This window comes from Bos grunniens, chromosome 16 (genome assembly GCF_055505025.1).
Source record: "Bos grunniens cultivar Pamir isolate PY7600 chromosome 16, Bosgru_T2T1.0, whole genome shotgun sequence".
NCBI classification, from domain to species: Eukaryota; Metazoa; Chordata; class Mammalia; order Artiodactyla; family Bovidae; genus Bos; species Bos grunniens.
In genome coordinates this window covers 36,120,055-36,139,796 of record NC_141180.1, presented here as the reverse complement: position 1 = coordinate 36,139,796, position 19,742 = coordinate 36,120,055, and the positions used below count along the sequence as shown (strand labels likewise).

At 40.8% G+C, this 19,742-nt stretch overlaps 1 protein-coding gene and 1 pseudogene across 13 annotated transcripts in view; one reads left to right on the top strand and one right to left on the bottom strand.

The window, feature by feature from the left end:
• Positions 1 to 19,742, top strand: part of RERE (arginine-glutamic acid dipeptide repeats) — a 416,635-nt gene that overhangs the window by 301,835 nt on the left and 95,058 nt on the right. The window lies entirely within an intron of this gene.
• Positions 1,747 to 2,385, bottom strand: LOC147356586 (L-lactate dehydrogenase B chain-like; annotated as a pseudogene).

The following is a 19,742-nucleotide window of genomic DNA, read 5'->3' as shown; positions in this document are numbered from 1 at the left end:
AATGATGAGAATAGACATATTTGCTTTCTTTCTCATCTTAAAGAAAAAACACTCAGTTGTTCACTGTTATGTGCAGTGTAGGATTTTTTTTGTTATTTAAACAAGCTGAGAATGTCCCCTTTTGTATCTAAGTTTGTTAAGGTTTTTACCATGAATGAACATTGAATTTTGTCAGATGCTATTTTTTTCTTGTGTATCTGTTGAGATGATCATAGGTTGTTATACTTTTTTTGTTAGTTTGGTAAATTACATTAATTAATTTCAGACTTTAAACCGACTATGTTCCTAGATTAAATCCTGCTTGGGTATTATGTACTATTGGATTCAATTTACTGTTAAAAACTGTCGCCTTTGTGTTCATGACGGACAGTGAGCTGTAGTCATCTTCCTTTGTAATACCTTTGTCTGGTTTTAATATCAGAGTAATACTGATTTAAAAAATTAGTTGGGAAATAGTTCCTCCTCCTCTTTTCCTTTCTCTTAAATAATTTATAAAGGATTGATCTTTATTGTTAAATGTTTGATAGAATTGACAGTGTAGCCATTTGGGACTACATTTTTTTTAATGAAAAGTTAAAAAGTGTTACTGAAACCAGGTTCATACAGTAAGTCTCCTGCATAGGAACCTTCAAGTAGCAAACTTTCAAAGATGCAAGCATGTGTTTGCATGTCCAGTTGTGTAAGTTAGTTTGGTGTCTGGTGTACATTGTCATGTACAGTCACTCCGCAAGTGACTGTGCTTTTGTTTACTGTGCAGTACCGTATAGGGCACAGCAGTATGGTATCTTTATTTCAAGCCCAGGGTGTCCGGAATCAAGTGTAAAAGCAATGATATAGAGCTGATTGTGTTTGTTGGGTCCTTAGCGCCAAAGAATTGATGCTTTTGAACTGTGGTGTTGGAGAAGACTCTTGAGAGTCCCTTGGACTGCAAGGAGATCCAACCAGTCCATCCTAAAGGAGATCAGTCCTGGGTGTTCATTGGAAGGACTGATGCTGAAGCTGAAACTCCAATACTTTGGCGACCTCATGTGAAGAGTTGACTCATTGGAAAAGACTCTGATGCTGGGAGGGATTGAAGGCAGGAGGAAAAGGGGACGACAGAGGATGAGATGGTTGGATGGCATCACCAACTTGATGGACATGAGTTTGAGTAAGCTCTAGGAGTTGGTGATGGACAGGGAAGTCTGGCATGCTCCAGTCCATGGGGTTGCCAAGAGTTGGACACAACTGAGTGACTGAACCGAACTGATGGCTGAAAAACTTGGCATTCATCTCAGCAGCTGCCACAGATGGATTCTGGGAGAACATGGTGACTCAAGCGTGGCTGTGTGGAGTGGAGTGAATGTGGCAGGTGTTTCTCTCCAGGAAGTGAATCCAGAAATGGGAATAGACAATGATAGTGAAAACTGGAAGGAAGTGCATAAGATGGTAGTTGAGAGTGCCTATGAATTCATCAAGCTATTCTTTGGCACTCAGCTTCCTTTATAGCCCAACTCTCACATCCATACACGACTACTGGAAAAACCACAGCTTTGACTAGACAGACCTTTGTTGGCAAACTAATATCTCTGCTTTTTAGTATGCTGTCTAGGTTGGCAATCCACTCCAGTACTATTGCCTGGAAAATCCCATGGACAGAGGAGCCTGGTAGGCTACAGTCCATGGGGTCGCAAAGAGTCAGACATAACTGAGTGACTTCACTTCACTAGGTTGGTAATAGCTTTTCTTCCAAGGAGGAAGCATCTTTTAATTTTCAGCCGTAAGACAGCGAAATATAGCAGAATCCAGATTACATCCACTTGCGATCACACAGTGCTTGGGTAATCCACTTGGTTTCCAGGTAATATATGTGAGAATGTCTGCTGGGTTGGAAACCACAATGATGATGTAGTTGGGATTGTACTTCACAATCTGAGCAGTGATGAGCTTGAAGACATTAATGTTCTTTTGCACCAGATTCAGGTGCCTCTCCCCCTCTTACTAGTGAACTCTTGCACTTACCACCACGATCTTGGAATTGGCAGTGACAGAGTAATCTTTGTCTGCCACGATTTTTGGTGTCTGAAGGAATAAGCTCTTGTGCTGCAGGTCCATCATTTCTCCTTTGAGTTTATCTTCCAAAACATCCACAAGAGCAAACTCATCAGTCAGAGACTTGCCCAGAATGCTGATGGTTAATACCATACTGACTTGTCCAGTACCCTCTACAGTGATCTTATTGTTTGGAACCGTTCCCTCTTCTTCTGCAACTGGTGCAATCAGTTTTTCCGTAAGAGTTGCCATTGTGCCCAGGGGACAGAAAGTTCTCCAGACAGTGGTAAGGGCAGCACAAAGAAGGCAAAGCAGAGTGCGTCTCCTCTCTTCTTAGTAATTCTTAATAGAGGTTTATCAATATTATTGATCTTTTTGGATAAGTAGTGTTTGGTTTCATTGATTTTTCCCCCCCCTCTGTTGTTTTCTATTTCACTGATCTCTCGATCTTCTGTTATTTCTTTTCCACTTATTTTGGGTTAATTTGAATATTTTTTCCCCTAGCTTCCTAAGTTGGGGTCTTAAATAACTGACACAAATTCAATTTGTTGTTCTTCTATTGCCTTTTAGTTAAAATAAAAAAAATTTTTTTATGTGTGATTTCTTCTTTTACCTGTGGATTATGTAGAATTAAATTGTATAATTAGCATGGACTTAGGATTCTTTTTCCCTCTCTCCTTCTCTCCTTTTGGAATGTTATTGATTTCTAATTTAGTTCTGTTGTGATCAAAGAGTACCCAGTGAGATTTCAATCTGTTGAGATCTGAGACTTGGTTCTTGTCTCAGCATGTGATTTATCTTGTGAATGTTCCATGTAATGAACTTTTATTTTGCAGTTATTAGTTGTACTGTTTTATAGTTGTCAGTTTCTTTGGGGCCGTTGATATTATCACTCAGATCTTCTCTGCCTCATTTATTTGTTTTAGCTTTGACTGTGCTGGTCTTTTCTGCTGTGTGCCGACTTTCCTCTAGTTGCACAGAGTGGGTGCTGCTTTCTCGTTGTGGTATGTGGGCTTCTCGTTGCGGTGACTCTCTTGTTGTGGAGCAAGGCCCTAGAACATGGTGAGCTTGCTTCGCAGCTTGTGGGATCTTCCCGGACCAGGGGTCAAACTCCTGTTGCCTGGTGGATTCTTAACCACCAGGGACATCCATTCTTTTATCTAATTGTGTTGTCAGTTACTGACAGATGTATTAAAGTCTTTCACTGTGATCGTGAATTTGGTTCTTTCTCCTTTGTCTCTGTTAGTTTTGCTTCATGTTTGTGGGAACTGTATCACTAGGTGCATGAACATTTCTAATACTGACCTTGCTCCATGTACTAAGCCTGTTCCCCTTTTGGTACAGTCCTTTTTGTGCCTAGTGATACCCTTTGTCTTAAATTCAGTTTTGTCCGAAATTCATACAGTGCTCTAGCTTTCTTATGCCTCTTGTCTGCATGTGGTGTGTCTTCTTCCAGCTTCTTACTTTGAATCCTTTTGTTTGTTTGTTTAAAGTACCTCTTCTGTGGACTTTAGCTTTCTAGTTGTTTCTTGCTTTTTTATTCCTTCTGGCAAGCTCTACCTTTTGTTTGGAGTGTTTAGTCCATTTTAACAGTGCAGATGATTCTCAGGTGATATGAAACTTGAGCCACTTACTTTTTTAAAGCAGAACTAGTGTCATTGGAGAATCACAGAAGTAGTTAATATATTATTACTTTTATGGCCACACAATGTTACTTTTGATTCAGTGGTGAACTTGCAAAATAGTTAGGTACACGGTTCTTTGTTTGCTCATTACCATTAATATGTATTTCTTATCTTTTTACTTCTTAAAGAAGTTTTGTACTGATATAAAGGAAGAATACGTAATAAACACGTTGGCCTCTCTTACTACAAGAGGGTATTCTTAGTAGCTGTGGGCATACTTCTTAAGGGATGTCAGCAAAAATACGTTTTTGTTGTTGTTCAGTCACTTAGTTGTGTCCTACTCTTTGCGACCCCCATGGGCTGCAATATGCCAGGCTGCCCTGTCCATCACCAACTCCTGAAGTTTACTCTAACTCATGTCCTTTGAGTCTGTGATGCCATCCAACCATCTCATCCTCCGTCACCCTCTTCTCCTCTTGCCTTTAATCTTTCCCAGCATCAGGGTCTTTTCCAGTGAGTCAGCTCTTCACATCAGGTCAGCCAAAGTATTGGAGTTTCAGCTTTAGCATCAGTCCTTCCAATGAGTATTTCAGAGTTGATTTCCTTTAGGATTGACTGATTTGATCTCCTTGCTGTCCAAGGGACTCTCTTAATAGTCTTCTCCAGCACCACAGTTCGAAGGCATCAATTCTTCATTGCTCATAATATGTTTTATTATGTTTTACTATTTTATTTTAAATTGTGAATGCCTAAAAATGCAGAATTGTTTTATTTATAAACTTACATAGCATGTTAAATAATATGTTAAAATATGACAAAGCAATGATGCTCTCTCTGAAAGATGGAGATAGAAATATTTCTATGTGTTTCTCTTTAAGGAGTTTTCTTTTAATTAAAATACTTTTTAATTATTTTTTTATTTTGGCTGTGCGTGTCTTCCTTGCTGCACAGTCTTTTCTCTGGTTGTGGTGAGCAGGGGCTACTCTAGTCGTGGTATATGGCCTTCTCATTGTTGCAGCTTCTCTGTTGCAGAGTATGGGCCCTGCAGCAGGGGCGCAGTAGTTGTGGTGCACAGCCTTAGTTGCTCCACAGCATGTGGGATCTTCCAGGAATAGGGGTCAAACCTGTGTCTGTTACATTGGCAGGTGGATTCTTTACCACTGAGCCACCAGGGAAGCCTTATATGCAGTTTTATTTAGGCTTATCTGTACCCATTTAGCTTATATGTAACTCTTAAACATAATTGCTGTGAAACGTATAAATGGCCCATAGTATTCTAATGAGATTAATTCAGCCATCTTGAAATGCTTACATTTATTTGATCTCTTATTAATACAGAATAGACCTTTATATTTACGCTTGGAAGCTATAGCAGAGCCCCATAGTTTGAGTAAGTTTTCCTGGAAGATACCATTCTGACTTATTTATACTAAATTGATATTGGATTTTATTCTTTGAGCTCAGATATCTTTCCCATTTCCTGATAAAATTCAGATTCTTTGACTTCTCTTTCTCAGAAACTTATTTGCATGCTTATGTTTACTTTCACTAATACTAAACATATATATGTTCACTATAAGTAAAATTTATAATCATGCAGCAAAGATTTCACCTTTGCCTGGACAGTTTTATTCCCTGAAATATGGATGGCTGTTAGACATTTGGATTAAGCTTTTTACATATTCACGAGAGTATGTATGTGTTTGTTTACTTATTTATGCACACCCACATCTCCTTCAACAGAGGATTAAAGGCTTCCAATCGCTTAATAGTTAGTTTTTATCTCTGATCTATAAATACCACTATTTGTTAACCATTGAGTATTAATCATTTTTGTTTTCTGAGCTATATAACCCAATGCCTGGTACATGGTGGAGATAGACACTAAATATTTGTTGAATCATGGAATAAGTAAATCAGGTTCAGGTCCAAGTCACATCACCCAGAGCTTGGTGTTGTAAAGTTGGCACAGCAGAGTAAGCCTACATTCAGAATCATTTTCATGTTCCTCTCTTTCATTTTAAAAGGTTTAAGTCTGTAAAACTTCTCTCAGAGATTTTCTGTTTGTTCTTTATAAATGGACTTCACTGAAGCACTTGGCCCTGAATTAGCTTTGCAGTGCTCCAGACTTAAATGGATGTTGAGTATTACCCAGCTCCCAAATAATGCACTGCCAAAAGGCCCTTTTATTATCATTTGTCTGGAGGCTCAGACAGTCAAGAATCCGCCTGCAGTGCGGGAGACCTGTGTTCTATCCCTGAGTTGGGAAGATCTCCTGGAAAAGAGAATGGCCACCCACTCCAGTATCCTTTCTTGGAGAATTCCCATGGACAGAGGGGCCTGGTAGGCTACAGTCCATGAGGTTGCAGAGAGTCCAAAAGACATGACTGAGTGACTAAGCACACAAATTATATGATCAGGATTCTCCTAAATTGATTCCACATTCACATCCTTTACTTAAATTCTCCTCTTTTTATTATTCTCCATTCGGATTAGTCACCATTACTTGGTTGGAGGGTGGTAGTTTTGTTCTGTCAGGATTTTGGATGAGAAGAGTATTAGTTTATATGCTACATGCTTGCTTTTTATGGAAATCCAATAATTTCATCTGATTATTTCCAATAAGTTTTAAGAACACCTTATGTAAATCAGTTTTGACAAGCACCTTTTCTAGTGTTTTATTTATGTCATAGCAGGATATTGGAATCTTACTCATATTGTTAATGATAGTAGAAATAAAGATGCAGAAAAAGACCATGTAATTGACGTTTTCTCATATAATCAAGACCTTTTCAACTGATTATCAGCATTTGTTGTTCATTCACTATATTGTGTCTGACTCTGTGACCCCATGGACTACAGCATGCCCGGCTTCCCTGTACTCCACTATCTCCTGGAGTTTGCTTGAATTCGTGTTCATTGAGTTGTGATATTAGTTAACCATCTCATCCTCTGTCCATGGTGTAGTTTTATATGCGTGTATGTATATAACCATTTTTGTTCATAACCATTTTATTTCTCCTGTGGTCAGCTCTGTCTGTATGTCTTTTAAAGTGTGGCATGTACACTAAAGCAGTACTTGCCAGATTGGATCAGCATGTGGTGACAAGACGTTCTCCTCAGTTACCCTGAAAGCTTGCCTTGGTGCAGTAAGCTTTTATGAAAGTGTACGCATCATGTGCTTTTTTTTTTCCCTTGTGTTTTGTCTTTGTCTTATTTCATTTTTCTGCGGGCAAATGCCTTTGCTAAGCCATTCTCTCCCCCACTCAGCTTTTTGACTGAATTTTCAACCAGACATCGAACCTTAAGTTTATCACTGTTACTCTCATTTTACTAGGTATCAGCTATTGGTCAGCTGCCTGATGTCATTAATAACAACAATATTAATAAGCTGTAATAAAATTAAAATGTACTTGTTGGTTAAGTGCTTATATGTTAGGTGAAAATTTAAGTGCTTCTTATGAATGATTTCATTTGATCTTTGTAACAATTCTGTGAGAGAAGTTAACACCTGCAGTTTATTAAGCACACTGCCGAATGCACGTTTTAAACTTTATGTGTCGGACTATGAGGATAGTCCGACTCGAGCCCAGCGCCTCGTGGCAGTCGTCTTGAGAATCTGCACTTTGGGAGACTCGCTGTTCAGCCAATTGAAAACCCTTCCTGCTGCCACCTGACTGCATGTATCCCTCTGTCCTCCCAGGGTCTCAGCAAACAAAAGCTTTTACTTTGGTTTGGCCAAAGTTAGAAAGTTCCTTTGCTAATTTAAAAAAATTTCTGTCTCATAAGATTTTTTTTCTGTGCTAAATACTGATAAAATGTTTTGAGGCTTCTGTGGTGGTTTGAAAAATGTCTACTATAACATCAGTCAGTTGGAATTTTAGCACCTGTGAACCTGTATGAAGCATTAATATCAATATGGTAAGTATTTAGCAAGTCAAGATAAAAGCCCTTAGTCCTTTTACATTGAAGAAGAGGCTTTAATGCAATCATTCACTCATTTATTTATTCAGCAATAAATGTGATGGAGTCCTTGCTCTTTGCAAAGCCCTTATGGGAGAGCATTTGATGAGTGTTGAAATCTAAGTAAGCGTTTAATCTTAGAACAAAGTAGGCCCAAGAGTTTTAAAAGGGCTCATATATTAACATAACTTCTGAAATGTAGAATGTTAAGATTTATAGTGTTTGTACTAGTATGTGTGTTTCTTAATACTAGTTTGAAATACATTTCAGAATAACTTTTTTTTTTCCCTCAGCTCTCCTAGATTAATTTTTTTACCCCAAAGTCTGAAGGTCAGTGTAGTTGTTTCTTGTGGCTGCTCTGGCAAATTGAGTACCGTAAACTTTGGAACTTAAAGCAACAGATTTCTCACAGTTCTGGAGCCCAGAAGTTCAAAATCAGGGTATCAGTTAGGCCATGCTTCCCTCCAGCTCCTCAGGGAGAATCATTCTGTGCCTCCTCCAGCACCGAGTGGCTTCGAGCTCTGTGGGGCCGGTGGTCACTCTTTCTCTTGCGTTCACTTTGCCATCTTCTCTGTGTATCTAGGTCTTCTCTGTCCCATGTTTTTCCACGGCCCCTCTTTTTGTAAGGATGCTGGTCATTGAATATTGGGCCCACCTGAATAATCTAGAATTGTCTTCTCATCTTAAAATCCTTAACTTCATCACAGTCTTGTCTGTAAAGACCTTTTTCTCAAATAGCGTTGCAGTTGCATGTTGCCAGGGTTTGATGTGGAGGTCTTCTGGTGGTTGTTTTTCAGCCCCCAACAGCTGGGTTTTACTATTGTATACAGTGTTACTAAAATAAATTGTAGTACTTATTTTTAATTTTCTGTAATAATTTATTTCCTTCCCCTTTCTATCAGTTATAATTTACTTAGATTTAAGTGTGAACGTTATCATCTTGAGAATGTAAAAATATTATAGTAGTGACTGTGATATTTCTGTAAAATCCTAGGATATTTGATTTATAAAATACTGTCATATTTATATTGGCATAACATACCATGTATTTGGCTTTCTTTGTACAAAGAATATATTTATTTAGATGAGAGAATTATCATCTATGGTTATAGATTATCATAGATTATCTATAGAATCTATAGATAACCATAGATTATCATCTGTGGTTAACCATGTTAACTGACTTATTCTGACCTGTCAGGTTGCTGAGTATTTCTTCCTTGGCTCTACCCTAGATGGTCCCAGCCTGCCCCTCAGGGGCTGCTGAGGGCAAGGTCTTGTGCTGCTGGTAGATCTGGTCTCCAGTGGCCTGGGGTCAGCCCTGGCTACCTTTGAAGCTGTTGCTTTCTAAAGTCTCTGCTGTCTCTTCCATTTCCTGTCCTTCAGCTCTGCCCTGGCCAGTTCTCTTCTCTAGGAGACAGACATTTTCCCATAGCCAGTCACTCGCAGAGCTTCTTATATCACTACACCGCCTGCCCACCCTTGCCTGTCTTGCCGCCCTGCCTTTGGTTAGCTTCCTCCTTGACCATAGAATGGATTGGGTGTGTATTCCAGCTTGTGTGTGTGTGTGTGTACACGCACGCGTGCTCAGTCATGTTCGACTTTTTTGGCTCCCTGGATTGTAGCTCTGCCAGGCTCCTCTTTCCATGGGATTTCCCAGGCAAGAATACTGGAATGAATTGCCATTCCTTTCTGCAGGAGATCTTCCTGACCCAGGGATCAAACCTTGGTCTTGGTCTCCTGCACTGTTAGGTGGGTTCTTTACCACTGCGCCGCTTGGGAAGCCAGAAGTGTTCCAGCCTACTCCAGTACTTTGGAATACTGGTTCTTCAAGGATTTGGGGGAAGGATGGCTCTAAATTTTTCTCCCCTTCCTCTTCTTCCCCCAACCATGTCACTAGTGAGATACTCGTTTTCATGTGTTCTCCAGTCTGACTTCACTGATGCCTCTGAGTTACCATGCTGGCGGCCATCACACAGAATTTTTTGGGACTGTTTTCGAGTTTGAGGTCTTTGGTTTGTGTCGTATTTGCCAAGTTTGGTAGTCTTCCACAGTCAGGCTCTCTTCTGCTGCTGCTGTGTTTTGAAATCGTACAGTCTTTTTCCTTTGTTCTTTCAGACCTGTTGTTAGACTGAGAAATCCAGAATAGTGAGGAGGCTAAGCCTCTCAGGCTCAGGGCGAGGCTTCTTGGTTCTGCAGGGCTGTAGCTGGAGGCACTACTGGGGTTGCCCAAAGCCTCGTTGCTTATTTCTTAGTCACTCACTTTGTTCTTGGCTGAGGTTTCTAGATAAAAGAGCAGTCACTCAGAAGCCTTCCCACCTCTGTAGTCTTGCATGCTTTGCTGTGTGCCTCTTTGATTTTCTTTGTTCCATTACTTTATCATTGCAGCCAGAAAGAATAATGCACTATTGTTTACACAGCCTAAAAATTACTCATCAAAAATCATCAAGGTTAAGGTTACTGAGCCCTGAGGAGGGGAAGCAGTCATTTCTGCACTTAAATTCTTCTGAATAGGAATTCAAGCAATTTTTGTAAATGGTTTCTCTTAATACTGATGCCGTTGATCTTGAGGTTGTTTTTGTTTATTTATTTTAAAGAAATTTAATTGTTTGTAGGAATCTGGTTATAATTGACCTGTGGCTAACTTTCATGTGCACTTCCTAGTTCACTTGAGCATTTAGGAATGGGTTCCCTAATGTCTGCATAAGGGAATAGAGCTATGTTTTTCTATCACCCTCTAGGTTAGAGCTTCCCTTGCCATTTTTCTGTTTTCAAGGCTGTGAAGATTCTAGGAGTAAGTGAAAAAATTGCCACTGTGGCCCTGAGCAGTTTCTGCCTACGATATGAGATAGGTCTTTCTAAGCTGACAAATAATGACGATTCCTGACTCTGCCAGGAGTTTTTCTCTCTGTGGCTGGAGTTACACTCCTCATTCTTTATCATTAAGGTGGGTCTTCTCATCAGTGGATTTGTGTGCTGAGTTCTGAGGAGCTGGCCTCCCTTTCCATGCACTGGACTGGTGGCTTTGATCCACCACAGCCCAGCATCCTTTATGTCCTGGGCTGGAACTCACACAGAAAGCAGGAAGAAAGGTTTTGTTTCTGGGAAGCGAGGTTATATACTGTGAGCTCTGTAGATAATTATGCATAACTTCATTTAAAGACCCATGGCGTGAACTAGTCCAGCTTTTGCAGAGACCTGAAAGTTAAGATGTTAACCTTAAATCCCTAAGGTGTAAGTGAAAAATCTGCAATAGCTGGTCAGTGTTTGGCCCAGGCAGTTTGGCGTAGTTCAGTGGCTATGTTGTTTGTTCACTTTTTCTAAATGAGTGTATTAATATTTCCATTTATTCATTTTTCAATAGAATATCCTTTAGAATTTTACCTTTCAGAAACATCTGTGGGACTTCCCTGATGGTCCAGTGGTAAAGAATTCGCCTGCCGGTGCAGGGGACACAAGTTCGATCTCTGGTTGGGGAAGATCCCACATGCCGCAGGGCAGCTAAGCCTGTGTGCCACAATTACGGAAGCCCACACGCTAAGAGCCCATGCTCCACAAGAGAAACCACTGCAATAAGAAACCTGAGTGCTGCAACTAGAGAAAGTCTGCATGCAGCAACAAAGACCCAGCCTAGCCAAAAACAAATGAAAATTAAAAACAAAATCTATAAAGAGAAAGAAGATTAAAAACTGAAGGGTTCCGAAAAATGACCCAGTTCAGCCCCTTTGTTACAGAGGAAGAGTCCAGGGGCCACACTGCTGCTCAGAGCAGGGTCCTCCAGGCCCCTCTGCCCAGGCTGCTACTTCCCCCCAGGACAGCCTGGCACCTCACTCCTGAGAGCCCCCCAGGCCATCAGGTTCTCCGTTGTTTCCCTTTTCATCCCCATCTTCCGTCCTGTCTTCTCTGTACTGTAGGATAAGCTCACCCCTATGGTGCTCTAAGGCATACTCACTCTCCTAGCACCAGGGCAATTTCCCGTGACACTCGTCGTGTCCCATCCCTTCTCAGTCAGCTTTCCTTAATGGAACATTTCCTCCTTCTGGAATCAGGCTCAGTGATGACCACATATCTTATTTCATCCTAAACAGGCATGAATTCTATGTTCTTCCTTTCCATAGAAAGGAAGATTCTATGTTCTTCCTTTCTACAGCTAAGAAAACTGAGGTTTAGAAAAATAATTTGTTTCTTATCACACAGCTAGTGGCAGGACAAGTGTTTGAATCTAAGCCAGAGCTGGGAGCTTTCTCTCATTTAGATCTCACCTCTGCAGAATCCCCAAACCTGCATCTTTGGTGCCAGCGTCTTCTCAGGTTCTCCTGTCCAGGTGTTTATGTTTGTAAAGACAATGTCAGATTAGATGCTAAAAACAGACAAATAGTCAGAAATGGCTAAGACTTGGTTTGTTCTATATTTTAAAAATAGTTTACTGACCTCAGCTGATGTGCCAGCATTTGGTGTTTGCTTTCTAATCACCTTGTGGTTGAGATCCCTGTTCTGTGGGTTTAGAATAGCTTCAAAAGCACTGTAGCCAGGAGATTGTGACCTGTTTTCTAGATACATATGTGAGAGCTGTGAATGAGAAATGATACAGTGTTGTACTAGCCATGGGAAATTGTTATAAGTGAATTATTGCCTAGACATAATAACTGCCTTTTATTACCTCCTCCTAGAATATTGTTTTTAATTTGACTGTTGCTCTTTATTAAGTATAGGCATGCTCAGTCCCTCAGTGGTATCTAACTCTTTGTGACCCCATGGACTGTAGCCTGCCAGGCTCCTCTGTCCATGGGATTTTCCTGGCAAGAATATTGGAGTGGGTTGCCATTTCCTCCTCCAGGGGATCTTCCCAACCCAGGGATTGAACCCATGGCTTCTGCATGGCCGGTGAATTCTTTACTGCTGAGCCACCAGGGAAGCCCTAAGTATAGGCAAGGTTAATCATATTGTGTATACTGTTGATCTTTAAAATCTGCTTTGTGGAATCATCTTGCTCTTTCAACAGAACAAATAGCACCCTAGTCACTGACACTCTTCTGTTTTTATTATACATTTATTTCATTATTTTGTTTATATGTGTGTTTTCTCTACTCTGAGCTACTCCTGACTAGCCACCCCAGTGTAAGAAAAGACCTTGTGCTTGCCCCATCCCTGCAGCTGGAGGAGTCCCTGAGCTCACTGTTCCCAGCAGATCGCCGATCCTGACGTGCTCCAGTAGAGGGGTCGGGGGCAGGGACTGAGTCTTAGGAGTCCCGGACACTGGGCTAATGTGGAATCCTTGCTCTGCTGCTTTGTAGGGAGGTGGCCCCAAGCACGGGGCTGAACCTCTTGGTTTTGTTTCCTCATATGTAGCACTCTTGCCTCAAAAGAGTGGTGTGAAATGATGAAGTTATATACTGAGTAAGTTCTTAGCACCTCTGGAGAAGGGAATGGCAACCCACTCCAGTATTCTTGCCTGGACAGAGGAGCCTGGCAGGCTACAGTCCATGGGGTCTCAAAGAGTTGAGCACAAATGAGCAACTGAACCCACACACAGATGTACAAGTTCTAGCACAGACAACACTCAAGAAATGTTGGTCTCCCCCTCTCTCTTCTCCTTTGTGACCTCAGCCATAATTTCTAGAACATTGTACTTATTCAGAATGTGTTAGAGGGGAAAAGTTATTCCAGCGAATATGTATTTCTTTCTGAAAATTAACTGAATCTTTCCTTCAGCCCTTACTCTCAGCAGTTAAATTCTGTGTCTTTACCTTTATCTCTCAAATGTGTGCCCATAAGAGTATTTAGAGAAATTTATCCTCTCCAGTGCTTAAGTAGCATTATTAGGAGTGATAGTGGCCAAACAAAAATAAGCATTGTGCTTTCAATCTTAACTGTAGTTTTTGAATGTATGTGTGTGTCATGTTTTGAGCTTTGTACTAGGTCACTGGGCTTTATTTTCTTGGTCTCCAAAATCACTGTGGATGATGACTGCAGCCATGAAATTAAAAGATGCTTGCTCCTAGGAAGTAAAATTATGACCAATCTAGACACCATATTAAAAAGCAGAGACATTCTGCACATCAAAGGAAACTATTAGCAAAGTGAAAAGACAGCCTTCAGAATGGGAGAAAATAATAGCAAATGAAGCAACCGACAAACAACTAATCTCAAAAATATACAAGCAACTCCTTCAACTCAACTCCAGAAAAATAAATGACCCAATCAAAAAATGGGCCAAAGATCTAAATAGACATTTCTCCAAAGAAGACATACAGATGGCTAACAAACACATGAAAAGATGCTCAACATCACTCATTATCAGAGAAATGCAAATCAAAACCATTATGAGATGTCATTTCACACCAGTCAGAATGGCTGCGACCCAAAAGTCTACAAATAATAAATGCTGGAGAGGGTGTGGAGAAAAGGGAACCCTCTTACACTGTTGGTGGGAATGCAAACTAGTACAGCCACTATGGAGAACAGTGTGGAGATTCCTTAAAAAACTGGAAATAGAACTGCCTTATGATCCAGCAATCCCACTGCTGGGCATACACACTGAGGAAACCAGAAGGGAAAGAGACACGTGTACCCCAATGTTCATCGCAGCACTGTTTATAATAGCCAGGACATGGAAGCAACCTAGATGTCCATCAGCAGATGAATGGATAAGAAAGCTGTGGTACATATACACAATGGAGTATTACTCAGCCATTAAAAAGAATACATTTGAGTCAGTTCTAATGAGGTGGATGAAACTGGAGCCTATTATACAGAGTGAAGTAAGCCAGAAGGAAAAACACCAATACAGTATACTAACGCATATATATGGAATTTAGAAAGATGGTAACGATAACCCTGTATACGAGACAGCAAAAGAGACACTGATGTATGAACAGGCTTATGGACTCTGTGGGAGAGGGAGAGGGTGGGAAGATTTGGGAGAATGGCATTGAAACATGTGAAATGTCATGTATGAAACGAGATGCCAGTCCAGGTTCAATGCACGATGCTGGATGCTTGGGGCTGGTGTACTGGGACGACCCAGAGGGATGGTATGGGGAGGGAGGAGGGAGGAGGGTTCAGGATGGGGAACACATGTTTTAAAATTATTAAATTTAAGAATAAAAAAAAATAAAAAATAAAAAGCAGAGACATTGTTTTGCCAACAAAGATTTGTCTAGTCAAAGCTATGGTTTTTCCAGTAGTCATGTATGGATGTGAGAGTTGTACCATAAAGAAAGCTGAGCACCAAAGAATTGATGCTTTTGAACTGTGTTGACGGAGAAGACTCTTGAGAGTCCCTTGGACTGCAAGGAGATCAAACCAGTCAATCCTAAAGGAAATCAATCCTGAATGTTCATTGGAAGGATTAATACTGAAGCTCCAATACTTTGGCTACCTGATCCAAAGAACTGACTCATTAGAAAAGACCCTGATGCTGGGAAAGATTGAAGGCGGGAGAAGGGGATGACAGAGTGTGAGATGGTTGGATGTCATCACCAATTCAATGGACATGAGTTTGAGCAAGCTCCAGGAGTTGGTGATGGACAGGGAAGCCTGGAGTGCTGCAGTCCATGGGGTCACAAAGAGTTGGACATGACTGAGTGACTGGACTGAACTGAACTGAACAAGGTCATTGGTGATAGAGGAATGAATGAAAATATATAGGCATTTGTGAATTATATATTATGAGAGGACGTTTTCACTTGTCAGATTTCAGACAGCTTTCTCATGTCAGTGAGGAATAATTCAAATGATTAAAACTACATGAGTAATTTTAAGATCGTTTCCAAATTCCACTTTTTTTCCCCTTTCTAAGTTATTTTGGCAATTTCTTATAAATAAACAGTGTATTTTGCAGAGCAAAAGACTTTGAAATCTAATATTATCCCTAATGGGCTGCAATTATTTAATATTTAGCATGAATGCAATCTAACCTCAGATAGGCTTTTTCTGCAGTTATTATAATGGCTGTAATTGCAGAAGAATACTTTGGCATAGCAGTAGCTGCCAGCTGCAATGCCATTTGATCTAAAAAGGTCACAGTAAAAGGGACATTTAAATTAAGTTATAAATTACAATTGAAGAACAATATTTTGATGTGTGAGACCAGAGATGACAGAGCAGGAGATGTAATTCATGGGTTCATTATAGAACAGAGGTGCCTGACAGCTGAGCCGTGCCAAGGGGAGAATTTATTTGCAGCATCACGCAGACAGAAAATGGCAGCTCAGATGAGAAGCTGTAGTAGAAACTCGAAACCTTGTGGTAATACGCAGAGTTTATGCTAATCAGATTGCCCCAGATCCAGCGATGTTTAATGATTGCTGTAATATAAATGAGATGTTCGGACATGTGCACATTTTCAGTCTTATTTAAATTAAGACCTCATCCTTGCTCTATAAAATAACAGTTTATAACCAGGCATTAAGGTTGATTCTCTCACCTCCCTGTCCAATGTACAGATTTGCTGAAATTTCGGAATTGTTTAGGCAGGAGAGTTAAAGCTTGAAACAAGAATTCTGTCCATGGCAGCTTTGAGGAAGGATATAATTTAGTGTTTATAGCGATCCATGAGAAGTTCAATCATGAGTTAATTAAACAGTAGGCAGTCATTAAGTATTATTTATTCTTTCGAGAAGCTTGCCAGTAAAGCACTTATATATATTAAATTATAGAAAGTAATAAGCAGGGAATGATTTGTCAGGCTGAGTGAGAGGAGCAGGTTTAACTTGGGCAATTACGCAGAAATGTGTTTTTCTTCTTGTGGCCTGACCCTTCCTTCCTACTAATCACAGAGAGGTCAGGGGCTGTCACAGGACACTCGAGGCTGGGTAGTCCCCAGCACCGTGTGCACCTTGAACCTGCAAGTGTTTAAGAAGCTTGCATAATAGCCATGCCCCTGAACTATTACTCCCCATGATGGTACCGCTGGACAGTTTGTAGCCATTTGGCCTTTTGGGGTGCCTTGTCACATGGTGTCTCATTTATTGCTTTTCACGGTCCTTTGACACAGCGAGGGGCTGATGTTGTTAGTCCCACTTGACACAGATGAGAACCTCAACTCAGCCGGTTTGTGATGAAGCTTTAAGGCATCTGTCTCCCTGCTCAGACTTGATGCCGTGCTCACACTCATGAGGCTGCAGAGGCCTTGACTGTGGGAGCGGTTGTGCAGGCGGGCTGCTGAGCACCTGGAATCTTTTGAGTTGTTCAGAGCATTTCATGCATCAGCCAGCTGTGTCCAATTACAGAGGGCACCGTGTCCCTGGTGTTGTGTCATTTGGTGTTGCCATTCAATTTGTTAAGCAGAACCAAACTAGGGGTTTGCTACTGGAAGCTGCTATTGTTTTTAGCGCTGTCACACCCCTGGTCCACTCTGCTACTGTGCTTGGGCCATCTTAGCCATCTTTGGTGGCACTTTATGTGACATTTAGAGTTGCTCAGGAGCTCTTGTTGAATGAATGGAAGGACAACAGAGAATGTGATGACAGCAGCCTCCCTGTGGGGCTGGGGTGTCCCTTGGGTCTCAGGGCAGCAGAAGGCATGGCCAAGGAGAGTGGACAGCTGGTCGGGGAAGAGCCACCTGGACTCTGACAGTGAACAAACCAGAATTGAAGGGAAGAGCTCAAGCTGAGCAATCTGTGGAGCAAATTCTGGGAACCAGCTGACAGACTGCTGGGAAACAGCAAAGCAAAGAGAATTCCACGATGGGGTGACTTAGAGGCTAGTGCATTGGTGAAAAATCACCATTTTGTTATCAGATCTCCCAGATACTGACCTGTGGTTTAGGGGAAGATGACTTTTATTGCTACTTGTGCCTAAGTGCAGACCTGCAGTTCAGTGATGTGGAAGCGGCAGATTTACAAGTGCATGCTTCCCTGATCATCGGATTAAAACACACACACATATGCATACAGACGTGTGCACATGCACAGCCTGTGATGATGAATTTGAAAACAGTGGTTTTTGTGGAATGGCTTCCTGCTCTACTGCCTGGCGGGTCAGGGTGACAGCGTCAAATCTAGGTTCTTCTCTCTATGGAAGCTTGTGAAGATTAGAAGCTGACTGGATAAGAATGCTCTGTCTTGGTGCCTACTTTTTGCACTGATGTTGACCCAGTAGCTCCAAGATGGTACATTTCTCTGTACATTAAAATTGCTTTAATCCCAGATTTTCCCAGTATGTCTTGGCTGCAAATGGACAGAAAGGTCTCCTTACCTTGCTTTCATTGCTCTTCTGAGACTACAGAGTGAAGCTGTTTGAGTGTCTTCACTGTGGTTTCTTTGAGCAGTCTTCTCTAGGGTAATGTGAGAAAATCTTATTCACAGTGAAGAACCTTTTACCTTAGCTATAATTGGGCACTGAATTTCCCATACTGATGTACCTGTGTGGTCATGATCAGGTTTTTCAAATTTGGAACCCATTTTTCACAGGTTGAGATTGTTCCAGTTCTTCAGAGCTTGACACAGTATTGGGAATATTTTCAAAGACAATCTTTAAAGATTTGAGATAGCCAGTATTTTGGTAAACTTACAAACTCTTAATTTACATGAGGAATACAGTTGAAACAACTAGTTAAGCTCTAGCTCAAACATTATTTTGGCTCCAGTCTGAAGAAAAACAAATCTTCATAATCCTTCAGAAAACAAACCCTTTTTAAGAAGTGCTTTTTTGTGCCTGATACAGTATATTAAGCAAAGAAAGTGGAACCCAGCAACCCAGCCTTTTAGGACCCTAGGGTATAGGTGTGACTTTAGGTGAACGTGTCACATGAGAACAGTTCTTTAATCTGCTTCTCAGCCCAGCGTTTCCAACACCCATTTCCTGTGCTTCTCCTGGCTCTGTCTGTCCCCCTCACCCAGGAGAGCATCTGGCACCGTTTAGCACTCAGTACATGTTTGCAGAAGGAGTGAAGGATGTCCTGAACTTCCAGTAATTTTCCCAAAGTGCTTGATAGATATTCAAAGAAACAATGTGGGCTGAAACAACTGTTAATATGTTAAAAAGTCCATCTTTAGTAAATATAACTGAAGTGTTTCTTTAAAAATGTAATGCTCTCAGAACTTCCTCAGACTCAATTGCTATAAAGTGGGAATAACTGTTTGCAACGTTAAGAAGGGGCTTGTTGAGAAAGGTCCCTTTGGGTTCTCTGGGAAGAGGGCATGCCAGAACAGAACCTTGTACTGGCCTTCATGAATTCTTGATGACAGCATAGTCACTCCCGACTCCATGCGTTCAGTCAGTATTTGTCACTGTTGTTAAATAGTGCCACACTTTTACTTTTCAGGCGTGTTTTTGGCAGAGATGGAGGAGGTGGACACTCTGGATACTTGTTGGGTCCATGGAGTGGAAAGGTCAGGAATAGGACTATTTTTAGAAGACAGGCTGACAGTGGATCCCATGAGCAGAAGCAATTACCTGTTATTCAGCTTACCAGATATATCACAACAGCTTTGTCAGGGGAAAGTGTGATCTGAACAAAGGAATCACAGATGCGAGGATGTGTTTGAGGGAAAACTCTACTAAAGCACCTCATGAGAAACTTGACTGGGGACTCCGTGCAAGCAGGAGCACCCTCCTTGAAAAACCAAACAACCCTGAGTGCAGCAGGTCCCTCAGAACATTTCTTCCAGCTCATTTAAAGCTCTTGGTTCACCAAAAGGCAGGAATGTCATAGGGATTAATGACTTAACTTCATTCACTTGTTCACTTTTGGAATGGGCCCTTTGTTATTATGAGTAATTTCCTGTTATCAGCCATGTAAGATTTAATTTTTTTTCTGTGTACTGTACCAGAGTTTTAATCAAATTTCATTAATTATTAACATGAATAATTATGTGAAACATAAGTGGTTTTGTTTATAGTTTAACAATTGTTTTTCTGTCTCTGGAAAGGCTACTCTCTAATCTAGAAAATTAATGAAAATTGGACAGAGACTACTTGCTTCATTTTTTTCTCCTTCCTTCTAAAAATAAATAGCTAACACTCATTTAGCATACTATGTGCCAGGTACTTATAAGCAATTTTACATGTAGTTTCTAATGTTATCCTCACAATAGCCCTGAAAGGCAGATGCTATTATTATATGCATTTTTTAAAAATGATAAAATTGAAGCCCAAAGAGGATAAGTAACTTGTCCA